Here is an 11,273-nt window from a genome sequence, read left to right as displayed (position 1 = left end):
TGAGCCTCTAGCTGCTCCTGATGGCCTTGTGATGGATTGGCAACCTGTCCAGGGTGAACCCCGTACCTCTTGCCCAATGTCAGCTGGGATAGGCTCTAGCCCCCCATGGCCCATAACAGATAAACGATATAGAAAACAGATGTATGGATGCAGGAGATGGATTCATTCATTTGAGATATTATAGCAACTCAAGCTGAAACCATTTCTGTGACTTAGCTTGCTAAGACTGTCTGATGTATGAAGCATCTAAAAATCAATAACCCCCAATATAAAATTAAAAAAATTTATATATATATATATATATATATATATATAAATATATATATAAAACAGGAGATTATTAAAGAAGTAGGTAACTGAAGTAGGTGTACTAAGTTCAGAGAGAGATGGTATTATTATTTCCACTTGGGTGTCCTGGTGTGAGTTTGCCAGAGACATTTGTTTGAAGTAATAGCTTTGTCAGTTATGTCATTGACTCACCGTGGGAGACAGTCGAGGAGGGATTACATTTTTGGGGCACTCAATCATCACAATTTGAGAACTGCTGACTTGGATATTAGCTCCCAATAGGGGACGATGCTTCTGAACCCTCCCACCGAGCATCCTGCGAAGATTTCACCAAAAAAAAGAATGAGATATAAATGAAACTAGACAATTTGGTGTTTACATGAAAACTATGTTGGAAAGTCAGTATTTCAAACACGATATACATGTTTTGTTTTGTTCCCTTCTTTCTGCTAGATGCTTTAGAGTTTTCATTTCCTAGTCTTGGCTCTGAAGTCTGCGTGTGCATATGCATCTCTTGTTATCTACACCATACCACTCCATTGTGACTACAAATAACAGGAAAAGTCCATGTTTGTTTGACAAAGCTTATCAAAGATGTTATTTGTAGGCTTGCATTGAGGTCAAATATTATTTGAAGTTACTTTTAAATATGCAGCAATAATTGCAATAACCCTTGCCCGTAGTGTTGCTTCTGCCCTATTTCTTGGCTCTATTTTGATATTTTAGACACCCTGTTTATGCTCCCTGTGGGCTCTATTAAAACAATAACAACAACAACAAAAAAACCTCCACATATCCATCTACTGACCGCACACATCTTTATTCCCCATTGAATTTGGGTGGGTGATCCATGCTGGGTTGTTGAAAGCTTCCTAATGCTAAATGAGAGTAAATGCAAGTTTCTCATATTTGGCCTTTCAGACCCCCCCCCCCCCCCCCCCGGCAGTAGCCCAGGGAACACCCTGCAACCCCCTGTCTTCCTTACAAATAGCAACTGTTTTGCTTGGACAAGAACATTATTTTTTAGGTCTACTGCAAAATAGAAATCATTCCTCCAGTTTAGAGATTTGGAGATTGCTTGAATCACCTTTTATCTTGATTACTGTAATTCATATTATGTGGGAGTCAGACGCTCAGGCTTGTCTTGCCTGCAGCTTGTCCAAAATGCTGCAACAAGACCCATCACTTGGAGGAGAGTGTGTACTTGTCCTCCACTGGCCTCTCTTCACTAGCTACCCAATTGATTGTTAAGATTCTTTTATTTATCCTTAAAGCAGTGAAAGAAATGGCACCCCTTGGTACTGCAGAACTCCTGAGCACTCTGTTCACCTTCAGGCTCCTCAGATGCAGTGACCAACCTATTCCCTTTATGGCTGTCTTGCAGTTGAAATAAAAAAAAATGAACCAGTATTTTCTGCGAACACCAACAAACATTGGTTTGACTTTTCGATTTAGAACCATTCCACTCTCTGAGCGAATACTGTCACTGAATTCTATAGCTGTAAATGTGTTTGTGTCTTGTTTGTCTGCCTCTTATGCACCCACTTCTTCTTTTATTTATTCCAGACAAACCACCGCTGCGGTTTATGTTAATTTGAATGCATCACAAACAACATGGGAACTAACAGCATGGAGAATACTTCCTTAATCTACTCCTCCTCCTACTTGACAACTCTATGACTAATAGGTGAAACTCCATCCATTTGTGGCAGAGCAGCTTTATTAACCGGTGCAAGAGGCAGCAGCCTTGCTCCGGAGCTCCATATTGGTTAATTCCAAAAGAAATACAGTGTTAAGTTTGATGAGGGCAGGAAGGAATTGATTGACTTGATCATATTATTAGTAAAAACTCAGCTAAAGAAACTAGTGAAAAAAACAAGCTGCATGTGAAACATGAAGGATAAAAGTTGACAAAAGGGCTGACACAAAGAACCAAACTAATCACAGCAAGAAAAGAAGTGGGGGAACATGAGGGCAGAGAAGGAGCTGATTAGAGCACTAGCACAAGGAGCAGGCTGGAGTTGACAAGGACTGATTAACTGACAAGACGCATATGTGCTGGAAACAGACCAAAATAGGAAGAAAAGCAACCAGATACAAGAGGGAATGGTTTCATAAAATAAAACAGGAAGAGGCTACAACAGGGAAGCCAAGGAAAACAAAGGACGGAACTCCACACAGAGACAATAAACCGATATGAACCAAAACAATCAAGAGTCCATCATTAAACTCAAAGTAAACTGTTTGAATGGGACTGTGACATGTTTCGTCTGTAGAAAGTGAAACTGGTCACAGGTCTTGGTTTTTTTCTTCATGTATGTAAGTGTATCTGTGTGCACGTCTGTGTGTCTTGGCAGTGGAAGTAATCATTATCATTGTGTCAACCCACTTTGCTGTCTTACTTTAGTCACTGAAGCAGCATATGAGTGTGTGTTCCACTGTCACGGCAACATATTACAGCCTTGATGTTACATTATCTCCCTATGTATACAAAGAAGAGTATGGAGTCAAAATCGAGATGGAATCAATATGAATCCAATTCAACCTAATTAAAACTGAGGGATAAAGTACTACACAGTGATATTTTAGAGTCAGTGATAGATGTAGCTTATAACCTGAATTGGAAATGTGTCAACCGAGGTCAAAGTAGGTCGAGCAGACTGAGTGTGATTGCTTCTCATCACCTCGACACAGCTCCAAGGATGTCGCAGCTACTGTGTGCTCCAACCATCTATTGATTTATAAATGGCACCTTAGGTAGTATGTTTAATGTGTGTATATATGCACAACATGATTTTCTTTTCAAAAAAATCTCACACAGCGCCGTAAGTGTTTGTGAAAAGTGCATCAGAGAGCACCGCTTGTGCCTGCAACCATACAATCCACCTTTATTTACAGATCCCAAAAAGGCAGAAACAGACATGGTGTGACCACACATCCGAATGATAGAAATACGCAAGGTAACAAAGCTGGGAGGCTGACCACAACAGGGGGGGAACAGTAAGCTGCACAGAGGACGGACAAAAACAGCAACTGCAGCCGGGCTTCGATGGAAAGTGGAATCCCCTCTGTCATTTAGTCTAATTTCTGATTTTAGATGTGCGTTTTGTTTTTGAATTTTTTATCAACAGTTTCATTCAAGTTAGTATTTCTCTAACTTGCATTTGTTTTGCTTGATTCTAATGAATCTAGCTAACATACCGGCACGCTGCCAAACACTTACAGTTAAGAGGCTCAACTTGCTTTTTGAGTGATCCGATCACAAGTGGAGGACTGGTCATTTACACCCCCATGGCAGTATATTATTATTATTATAATTATTATTATTATTATTATTCACAGAGTGTTGGCTGAAGCAGCAAGAAGATCATGATAGTCAATAATCAATAAGCTGTCCTGCCCTTTGTTTCTCAAAGTTTCCTACATGTTATAAGTCAGTGGTCACCAAACCATGTGGGATTTCTTCCTGCTACTGCTGTTTCAGTGATGACTATCATAGATGGGGGCCCATGGGCGAGGAGATCCCGGATAAGTTTTGTGTCTACGTTCACAACACAGGCTTTTATCTATTAAATAGAGAAAAAATATTCAGATTTAAGATTTAATATTCATTATGTTGCATTATAATATTAAATTATAATTAATGATTATATATTCTGAGGAAGGCAGTGGATTTAGAAGTGCTTTTTTGTTGTTTCTTTTTAAAGCACTTTTGGATCATTTTGGCTCCTTCAAGTAATCTTTGTGAAATGGATTTGTCTCCCCTCTCCATCTACATTATTAAAAATGTCAAAGTGCATGAGCTTTGTTTTGTTTCCCTTTTTGGATCATATCTGAGCTTTCTGGATAATTGTTCCCAAGTTGTCAAAATGCAGCAATTTCCCATTTTTATTTGTGAATACTACTACTACTACTACTACTACTAATAGTTTATTATTATTATCATCATTATTATTATTTGGATTTGATTTTAACAGGAGAATGTTTTTTCCATGCAGTTGTACTGCACTGTTTAAGAAGCTCTTTGAACCATAGTGTGTAGATGGTTGGCTTTACAGCATTGCCTCCTGTATTTAATTATCTTTCATGATTGGAGTCCGCCTCCAGACATCTGGACAGGCGTCTGACATCAGAAGCCTGCATTCCAGGCTGCAATTCCCTCTCAATGCTATCATTTAGAACAGCCCTGGCTCATAGCTCTTAGCTGTCAGTGTCAACGTCACGTCTCTGTATTGGAGACAATGGGAGGGCATAGCTGTTGTTTTTTTACAGTCAACACTTCATTTACACGTAAAGAGTTTTTGACTCTTCTGCAGTTGAGAGTTTTAACCCTCAAGGGGACATTTTCCTGTTTCAGTATGTTTGTGTACGGCAATCATCAGTCATTAGAAAGGGCGTTCACCTGGGATGATACTGATGCAACATCACCTGTCTCACGTGGGATGCCATTCTTGCCTGTGTCACTGGGAATGGAGTCCCTCAGGTTGCTCAGGCTCACTCAGCAGGAGCTTATCTTCCTCCATGGCATTCTTCAAAAGGCTGGGAATGACAAGCATCTTGTGCTCCACACATCACATGCTTCCATGTGTGTAACATGTTGGAGTCCTTCCCCACTCATTTATTAAGTGTGGTAAACAAGCTGCAACAGCTGCCTGCTTATAGCATCACATACCTTGGCAGCTCCTTCCTCCCCACTAGTATTGGAAATAAGTTGAACACAAAATGAATGAACATGGATCAGTGTACAGAAAGCCGGAATGAGGAAGTCTGCCAATATGTACATTTGTACAAGTCTTCTACAACTCAAATTCTCAAAAAGACAGCTCTGCAAAGATCAGGCTGGATGTCGCAGAGTGGAAAAATAAAAGAGGGGGGAGAACCTGAGTATGGAAGGGTTAGAGCAAGGACCCTGGAGGAAGATAAACAAAAAAATCATCGACATAGGTAAACATCAAATTGTTTAGTCTTATAGTGTACAATCCTAGATACTGCATATTGCTAATACTTCTTTCCCATTCCCATTTTTTTAAATTACGCTGAGGAAATGTTAGATGCACATACATACCTGTGTGTAGAATTACCCTATTTGAACTATTTGTACCTGACTTGACATCTCGCGTGTCTTCATGACTTCAGCTGCTGAGAAGACACTAACAATGTCTGAGTCTACAAAGCTGGAGGCGAGGGCGTTGTGGAGTGATACAGACTTTGACAGTGTACATTGGTTCATCGGGCAGAAGTTCTAGTGGTTCTCAGTCACTCGTCTGGCTCTGGAGTGACGGTAGTAGTTATAATCCTCAAGTGGCACTTCCAAAATCTGATTTTTTTTTTTTTTTTTTACATTTCCACCTTGTAATACATACATTTTAATACATCGTCTTGGAACATAGAATGTCAGTATAAACTTTTGTGCCAATCCATCAAACAGATGTAGATATTTAGAGATATTTCACTAAGTGTCATAAAAAGTCAGATATTTCAGTCTAGTGTGACATCCCTCTATCTCTGCTTGTTGTGTGTGTGGGTGGTTTGAACACTGAGCTCTGGAGCCAATAGCAGAGTTAAAGAAGAAGTCAGAAAACTGCCTACAGCTGAGTAAATTGGGTCTTTGTCTATTTAGTTGGAGCCACTTTAGTAAAGGTTTTGTTTTCACATACTACCCACACCTCATTGATTACTGACAGAAGATTATCGCTTTCTTTCACCCAATGTTCTTATATTATTCTCTTTTTTTGTCCTTGACTCTTGGGGGGTTTGTGATACAGTAGACCTGCAGTCCAGCCTTCGCTCAAATACACCAAAGACAGGGGTTAAGACAAAACTGGTGCAGGAAACCTCATTTTACCACAAGGCGTTATTTCCCTTTTAACAGCTGCTCCCTGGAAGTCCTTGCAGATGGGTTATAAGCTGAACTGAAAGCTATCAATGCACCTCCAATAATTTATTGCTGTCAATTCTAGCAGCTGTTTCTTGACTAATGTAAGGAACTCTACAACAGAAGACCATTGACAGAATTGCCCCACAGGTGAAAGACACACCTCTGTCCTCTGTTCAAAGAGCGTTGGTGAGACAGAGCAGGACAATGAGTCAACCGAGAGGCAGCCGGCAGATGTGAGCGAGCTGCACATTAGAAAGCTGTTCTGTTGCTCTAATGTTCTCAACGAGAGATCACGTAGAGATCATGTAGCACGTAGCAAATATAGGCGCGATCACTACAGCAATTTTATCAGACTTTAAATGGTGCACGGGAGCAGCTCCGAGATGACTGCTGTCACTTAGTAGAACAGAGAAAGGCACGAGCGTCACTGCCAGCTTGCAATGTTTCGAGATGAAAATAATAAGGAAGCAGTTCATTTCATGTGTATTCACTGACAATAACAACTAATAACAGAAGCACTAAAAACATATCAGTACAATCCCCCATCATCTCGATCGATGTTTGTTACAAAAATCAATCAGAAAGAGGATTTGAACATGCTGGTGTTTCATTCTATCTGCCCTGAGTTAGGAGGCAAGGGCAGGATTTTCAGGAGAATCGTGTTTCTTTCTGTCTTCACCGCTAATGAGACAAATGAGCAGACTCTGCCACTGTTTGACCATGCATGCTTAAGTAGGTGGCAACAGAAGGTAGAAGAAGCAGAGCCTCTGGAAATGAAAGCGCGCGCCGTTCCGCCATGTTCTTTTGAATCCATTTGGCCGGTCTTGTTGGCTGAGGACATGTGTGTCATCGAAGCTGTGAAAAATCAAGGTGTTGTACTGCATCTGTCTTTAACCTCAACTTGGTGAAACTTGTCTTCAGAGCAGCTAAACCAGCACCTGGGAGCAGTCATCAGGAACTGAAGTCTGAGTTTATTTCATGTTGGGTTTTTTGGAGTTTTTTTTTTTCTTCAAACTTAAATCTTGAATCTGCTTACATTTGAAACTACGCTTTTTGTCTCTTTTATTCAATAGATGCAAAAATAAGGCATATGGGGTAAATATGAAAGTACATGTGAGAATGTGGGTGAAAACCTGCACTGGAAAAAAAGTATACAAAACCTCTAAGTATATTTACAATATTATAAAAAAAACTGTTAAATAAGCGTAAAGACGTCGTTAAAAGGGATGCAGGAGATTTGCTGTTCTATCAGTATGAGTAACAGTTTCCTCTGTAGTTTTTTTGTGTGTCCTTTTTAACAGCAGCGCTTTACTGAAGGAATCCAGTAATTTGACACCTCATCCCTCAACCAAGTGGCATAATATTTGATTCATGTATATAAAAGAACAAGTTAAGCACCTCTAGTTGGGTAAAATACTCAAATCTCTGCAAACACGAACATGACTTGTGTTTTCTGATGTCGATTCAGGAACACAAATATTAAATGAAACAACACTTCCTTACGAATGACAACTTTTAGGTGAAGTAAGACTGAGCTGTGGGAGGAAGGTGCAGGAGGGTGAGGATGACTGATGGGTGTGAAGAATGTGTAAGGTCTGTGTCATGGGTTGGTCAGCCACGTGTATTGCGGTTCACGATAGCCTCACCCTAAGTGGAGGTGAAGTTGGCTGTTCTAGACGGGTGAGATGCTATAATTGCTTACAAATTGGAACAATGGCAGACTCGCTAAGTGTCATCTGGAAGAGGGGGCTTTAATGGGCTGCAAAAAATTAGATGTTTTGTAAAAAAAAAAAAATGATGATGGGAAGAGATATTTTCCATCCATTTTCTTCCACTTACTCCTGTTAAAGGTTGGGGGGGGGGGGGGGCTGGAGTCTATCCCTGCAGCTACGGGCGAGAGGCGGGGTTCACCCTGGACAGGTTGCCGGTCCATCGCAGGGCCAACATAGAGAGACAAACAACCATTCACACTCACATTCATATAGTGTAGTATCAATCAGCCTCGTCCCCTCTTGATGTCTTTGGACTGTGGGAGGAAGCTGGAGTACCAGAGAGAACCCACACAGGAACAGGGAGAACATGCAGACTCACACAGAAAGATCCTGTGCTGGAGCCGGGACTTGAACCCGGAACCTTCTTGCTGTGAGGCAACAGTGCGAACCACTATATAGAGCTATTTCTAAGCCTTGCTTATCTCTCATTTCTTAGAACATTATCCTGAAGGATTTATTTCATGTATCTCCTCTTCATGCATGACTGAGGAAGTTTTGTGTGTGTGAAACTGTCTGCAGTGGTGCTGTACGTTTCCTCTGCTGCAATTTGCTGCAAAAATGATATTGTGATTTACAGTTTCTTCCTGTTGTTGGATGTTGTGGGTGCTCTCAATGTTTTCACAAATGTCAGTGAGAACATACAGCTGTTTCTATTCTTCTACCCAGCAAATGGTAAGATACAAACACTTTGGGCATAGAACATGCATGAAATTGCTCTCAAACAAATGACAGCTTGTCATCTGAATTTGTAAGAAATGGAGTCTTGCTCCTCTTTTTTTGTGACAAAGGATTGCATGTAAGGACCTGAAGGTAATTTTACACACCACTGATACGAAACATGTTTTAGCAGTTTCAGACAGAATTAGACGAGGTGTGGTTTTAGCAAGGAGGAAAATTGGATTATGAAGGATATTTTTTATGAGGATATATGTATATATATATGGGGGCGGGGGGGGGGTGCCTCACCGGCCTGGTATTACGAGGAAAGACAGTCAGCAGGAGCGGATGACAAAAATGAAAATGAGGAGCAGACAACGCCAACTTACCACGTGGGACTGTCATATAACAGCCCCAAAAGTGCTCCCAGTGGGGCAACCCAGTCCCCCCAGCACCAGCAGTCTGCCACACTGCAGCGAAACAAGCACATCACCAAAACACTCTGTACATGAGCGAGATGAAGAGGCAGCAGTGTGCATTACTGCACCTTACCTGTTCCTGAGTAAAATAGCATGTGCCGTTATGGCTTACACGCCAAGTACGCTTCCAACGCCAGCGCACTCCGAGGCACACCAGCTCTGCCGCGCCAGGCCCAGCCACTATCGAGCAGACAGGAAGAGAAAGAGAGAGTGCGCCAGGTGGAACCGGACCCCTATATAGAGGTGGGCTCCCCGCCCATAGGTGCGCGGACAAAAGACAGCGCCCCACTGAGAGGAGGAGTGAACCATACACCGGTCACACAGAGGAGGAGAGGAAAGAACCAGCGACACTTCGGTTACTAGATGACCCCTCTACTCTCAGAGCCCTGACAAGTCCTTCAAAAAGAAACTAACAAATAAAAAAAATCTAAAATAATCTCTTTATTTTAACTTAGTTGTTGTGAAAAATAATGATTTAGCCCACAGATATATTAAAACACTCTCTATCTTTAAACTTTCAGGGAAAAAAAGGAAATAGCCATTTGCAGCCATTACAGTGTAATTACAGCAGTAAAGGAAATAGAAACACCTTACGCCTGAGAAGAGTGTAGCCTTGAGGTTGAGCTTAAAAAAAAATTTGTAGAATCTGTGATGAGAATCTCTTTCGTTCGTGTGGATGGGCTTTCATTAGCCCATGTCAAGATTCAGGTTAAATGAACCTGGTGCGTTCATTATTTAACACCTTTGATGTGAAATGACATCGTATTATTTTAATGTAGATGTGCAAGTCTGTGGAGGCTCCACTCATTTTGTGCATTCTGTACTTTCATTGAGAATCCCTTTGCCACATATTTGCCTCTTCTATTGGGACTAAAGATACCTTCTGAAGCTTCAATACAGCGTCTGCACACAGTTTCACACTCGGAGTTGCACACCTGAACTAACTCTTGACTCTTAGCTCAAAAATATGCAAATTTCTGAACTAAGACATCAAAACTATTATTAACAGCAGGATCAACTGGCGGAATCAACATTGATGTTTGCCAACGTGGGCCCCTAGTGGAGCCGAAGACAGGCTCCCCCCTGATGATACTTAACTTCCTCCTTCACTCTCCGAACACTCTTGTCTGTCCTTGCTTGTGATTTGATGTAAACAAATTGTGTGAAACAGGTTGTTTGGCATTTTTTTAGGCTAAATACAAGAGCCATGATTATGCTGGATGAGGATATTACAGGTCTGACAAAAAGTTTAATCATTCTTGGGGGGGTGACATTGCTCGGCTGTCTAGTAATAAGGTTACTGGCATGATCCCCGCCTCCTTCGAGATTCGGGGAGTCCTTGAGAAAGACGGTAAACCCAAAATTGCTTCTGATGAGGTGGTTGGCACCTTTCATGATGGCCTGCACCATCAGCATGTGAATGTGTGGGTCTGAATGGTAGAATGAGGCCACACATGATAACCGTGAAGATAGAGAAGGTGCTAAATAAATTAAGCCATTTAACATTTAACTGCAGAATGAGCATCAACATTAGCGCATCTGCATCCCTGTTTAAAATGATATTAAAAAGCTTAGCTAGAAACCAGTTGCTATTTGTACATTTGTAACTTGCAATAACAGCCAATTATGGGTAATCACTGCTACGTTTCTGGACAAACCTCGATGGGGAGGCTGTGTCCCCCCCCATATGTGGCTCATAAATGCAACACCAGCAAGGTTGATGCCTCTCACACAGTAAGATTCATGAATTTCATTAAAGTCATAGGTAGAATCTGCTCATTATATCATAATTGCATCTTCTAAACATCACTATATTTACCTAAAGAAAAAGCACAATCGTCTCACGCTTAATGATGGGTGTCTCATCACTAGCATAATGGCTAAGCTCATTCTACTAAACACAGACTGTGTGAGATAATGTCACACAAAACCCAGTGATGCGGGTGGGCGGTTAAGACTAAAATGTGTAATCCCAACGCTCACTCGTAGGTATCGTATAAAATTCATTTTGGTCATTGTCGGAAAATGTTCTTATTGCAGCTGTGTAATAAAGGTCCTCTTGCTGTGAGGATGTAAAGAGGAAAAAGGAGAACAATAATGCTGTCGTCTCTCTGTATAATAAGGGAAAGGATTCATTTTTTCCCCAGCTGCCGTGGGTTAAAGGTAGGGAGCAGTGGTGGGGTTACTCGTGAGTTCCCG

General features: G+C 41.2%; 1 long non-coding RNA gene across 1 annotated transcript; it reads right to left on the bottom strand.

Moving 5' to 3' along the window:
• Positions 1–433: 433 nt before the first annotated feature.
• LOC147269192 (uncharacterized) lies at positions 434–9,309 on the bottom strand. Its single transcript, XR_015111353.1, has 4 exons — positions 9,148–9,309; positions 8,985–9,065; positions 4,691–4,827; positions 434–604 (listed from the first exon to the last, which is right to left on the bottom strand). It is a non-coding gene; the product is annotated as an uncharacterized LOC147269192 (long non-coding RNA).
• Positions 9,310–11,273: the final 1,964 nt, after the last annotated feature.

Source organism: Aulostomus chinensis, chromosome 2 (assembly GCF_037954235.1).
Source record: "Aulostomus chinensis isolate RoL2024-O1b breed Wild chromosome 2, RoL_Achi_v1.0, whole genome shotgun sequence".
NCBI lineage: Eukaryota > Metazoa > Chordata > Actinopteri > Syngnathiformes > Aulostomidae > Aulostomus > Aulostomus chinensis.
The sequence above is the reverse complement of the archived record's forward strand: the minus strand, read 5'-3'. Positions and strand labels throughout refer to the sequence as shown.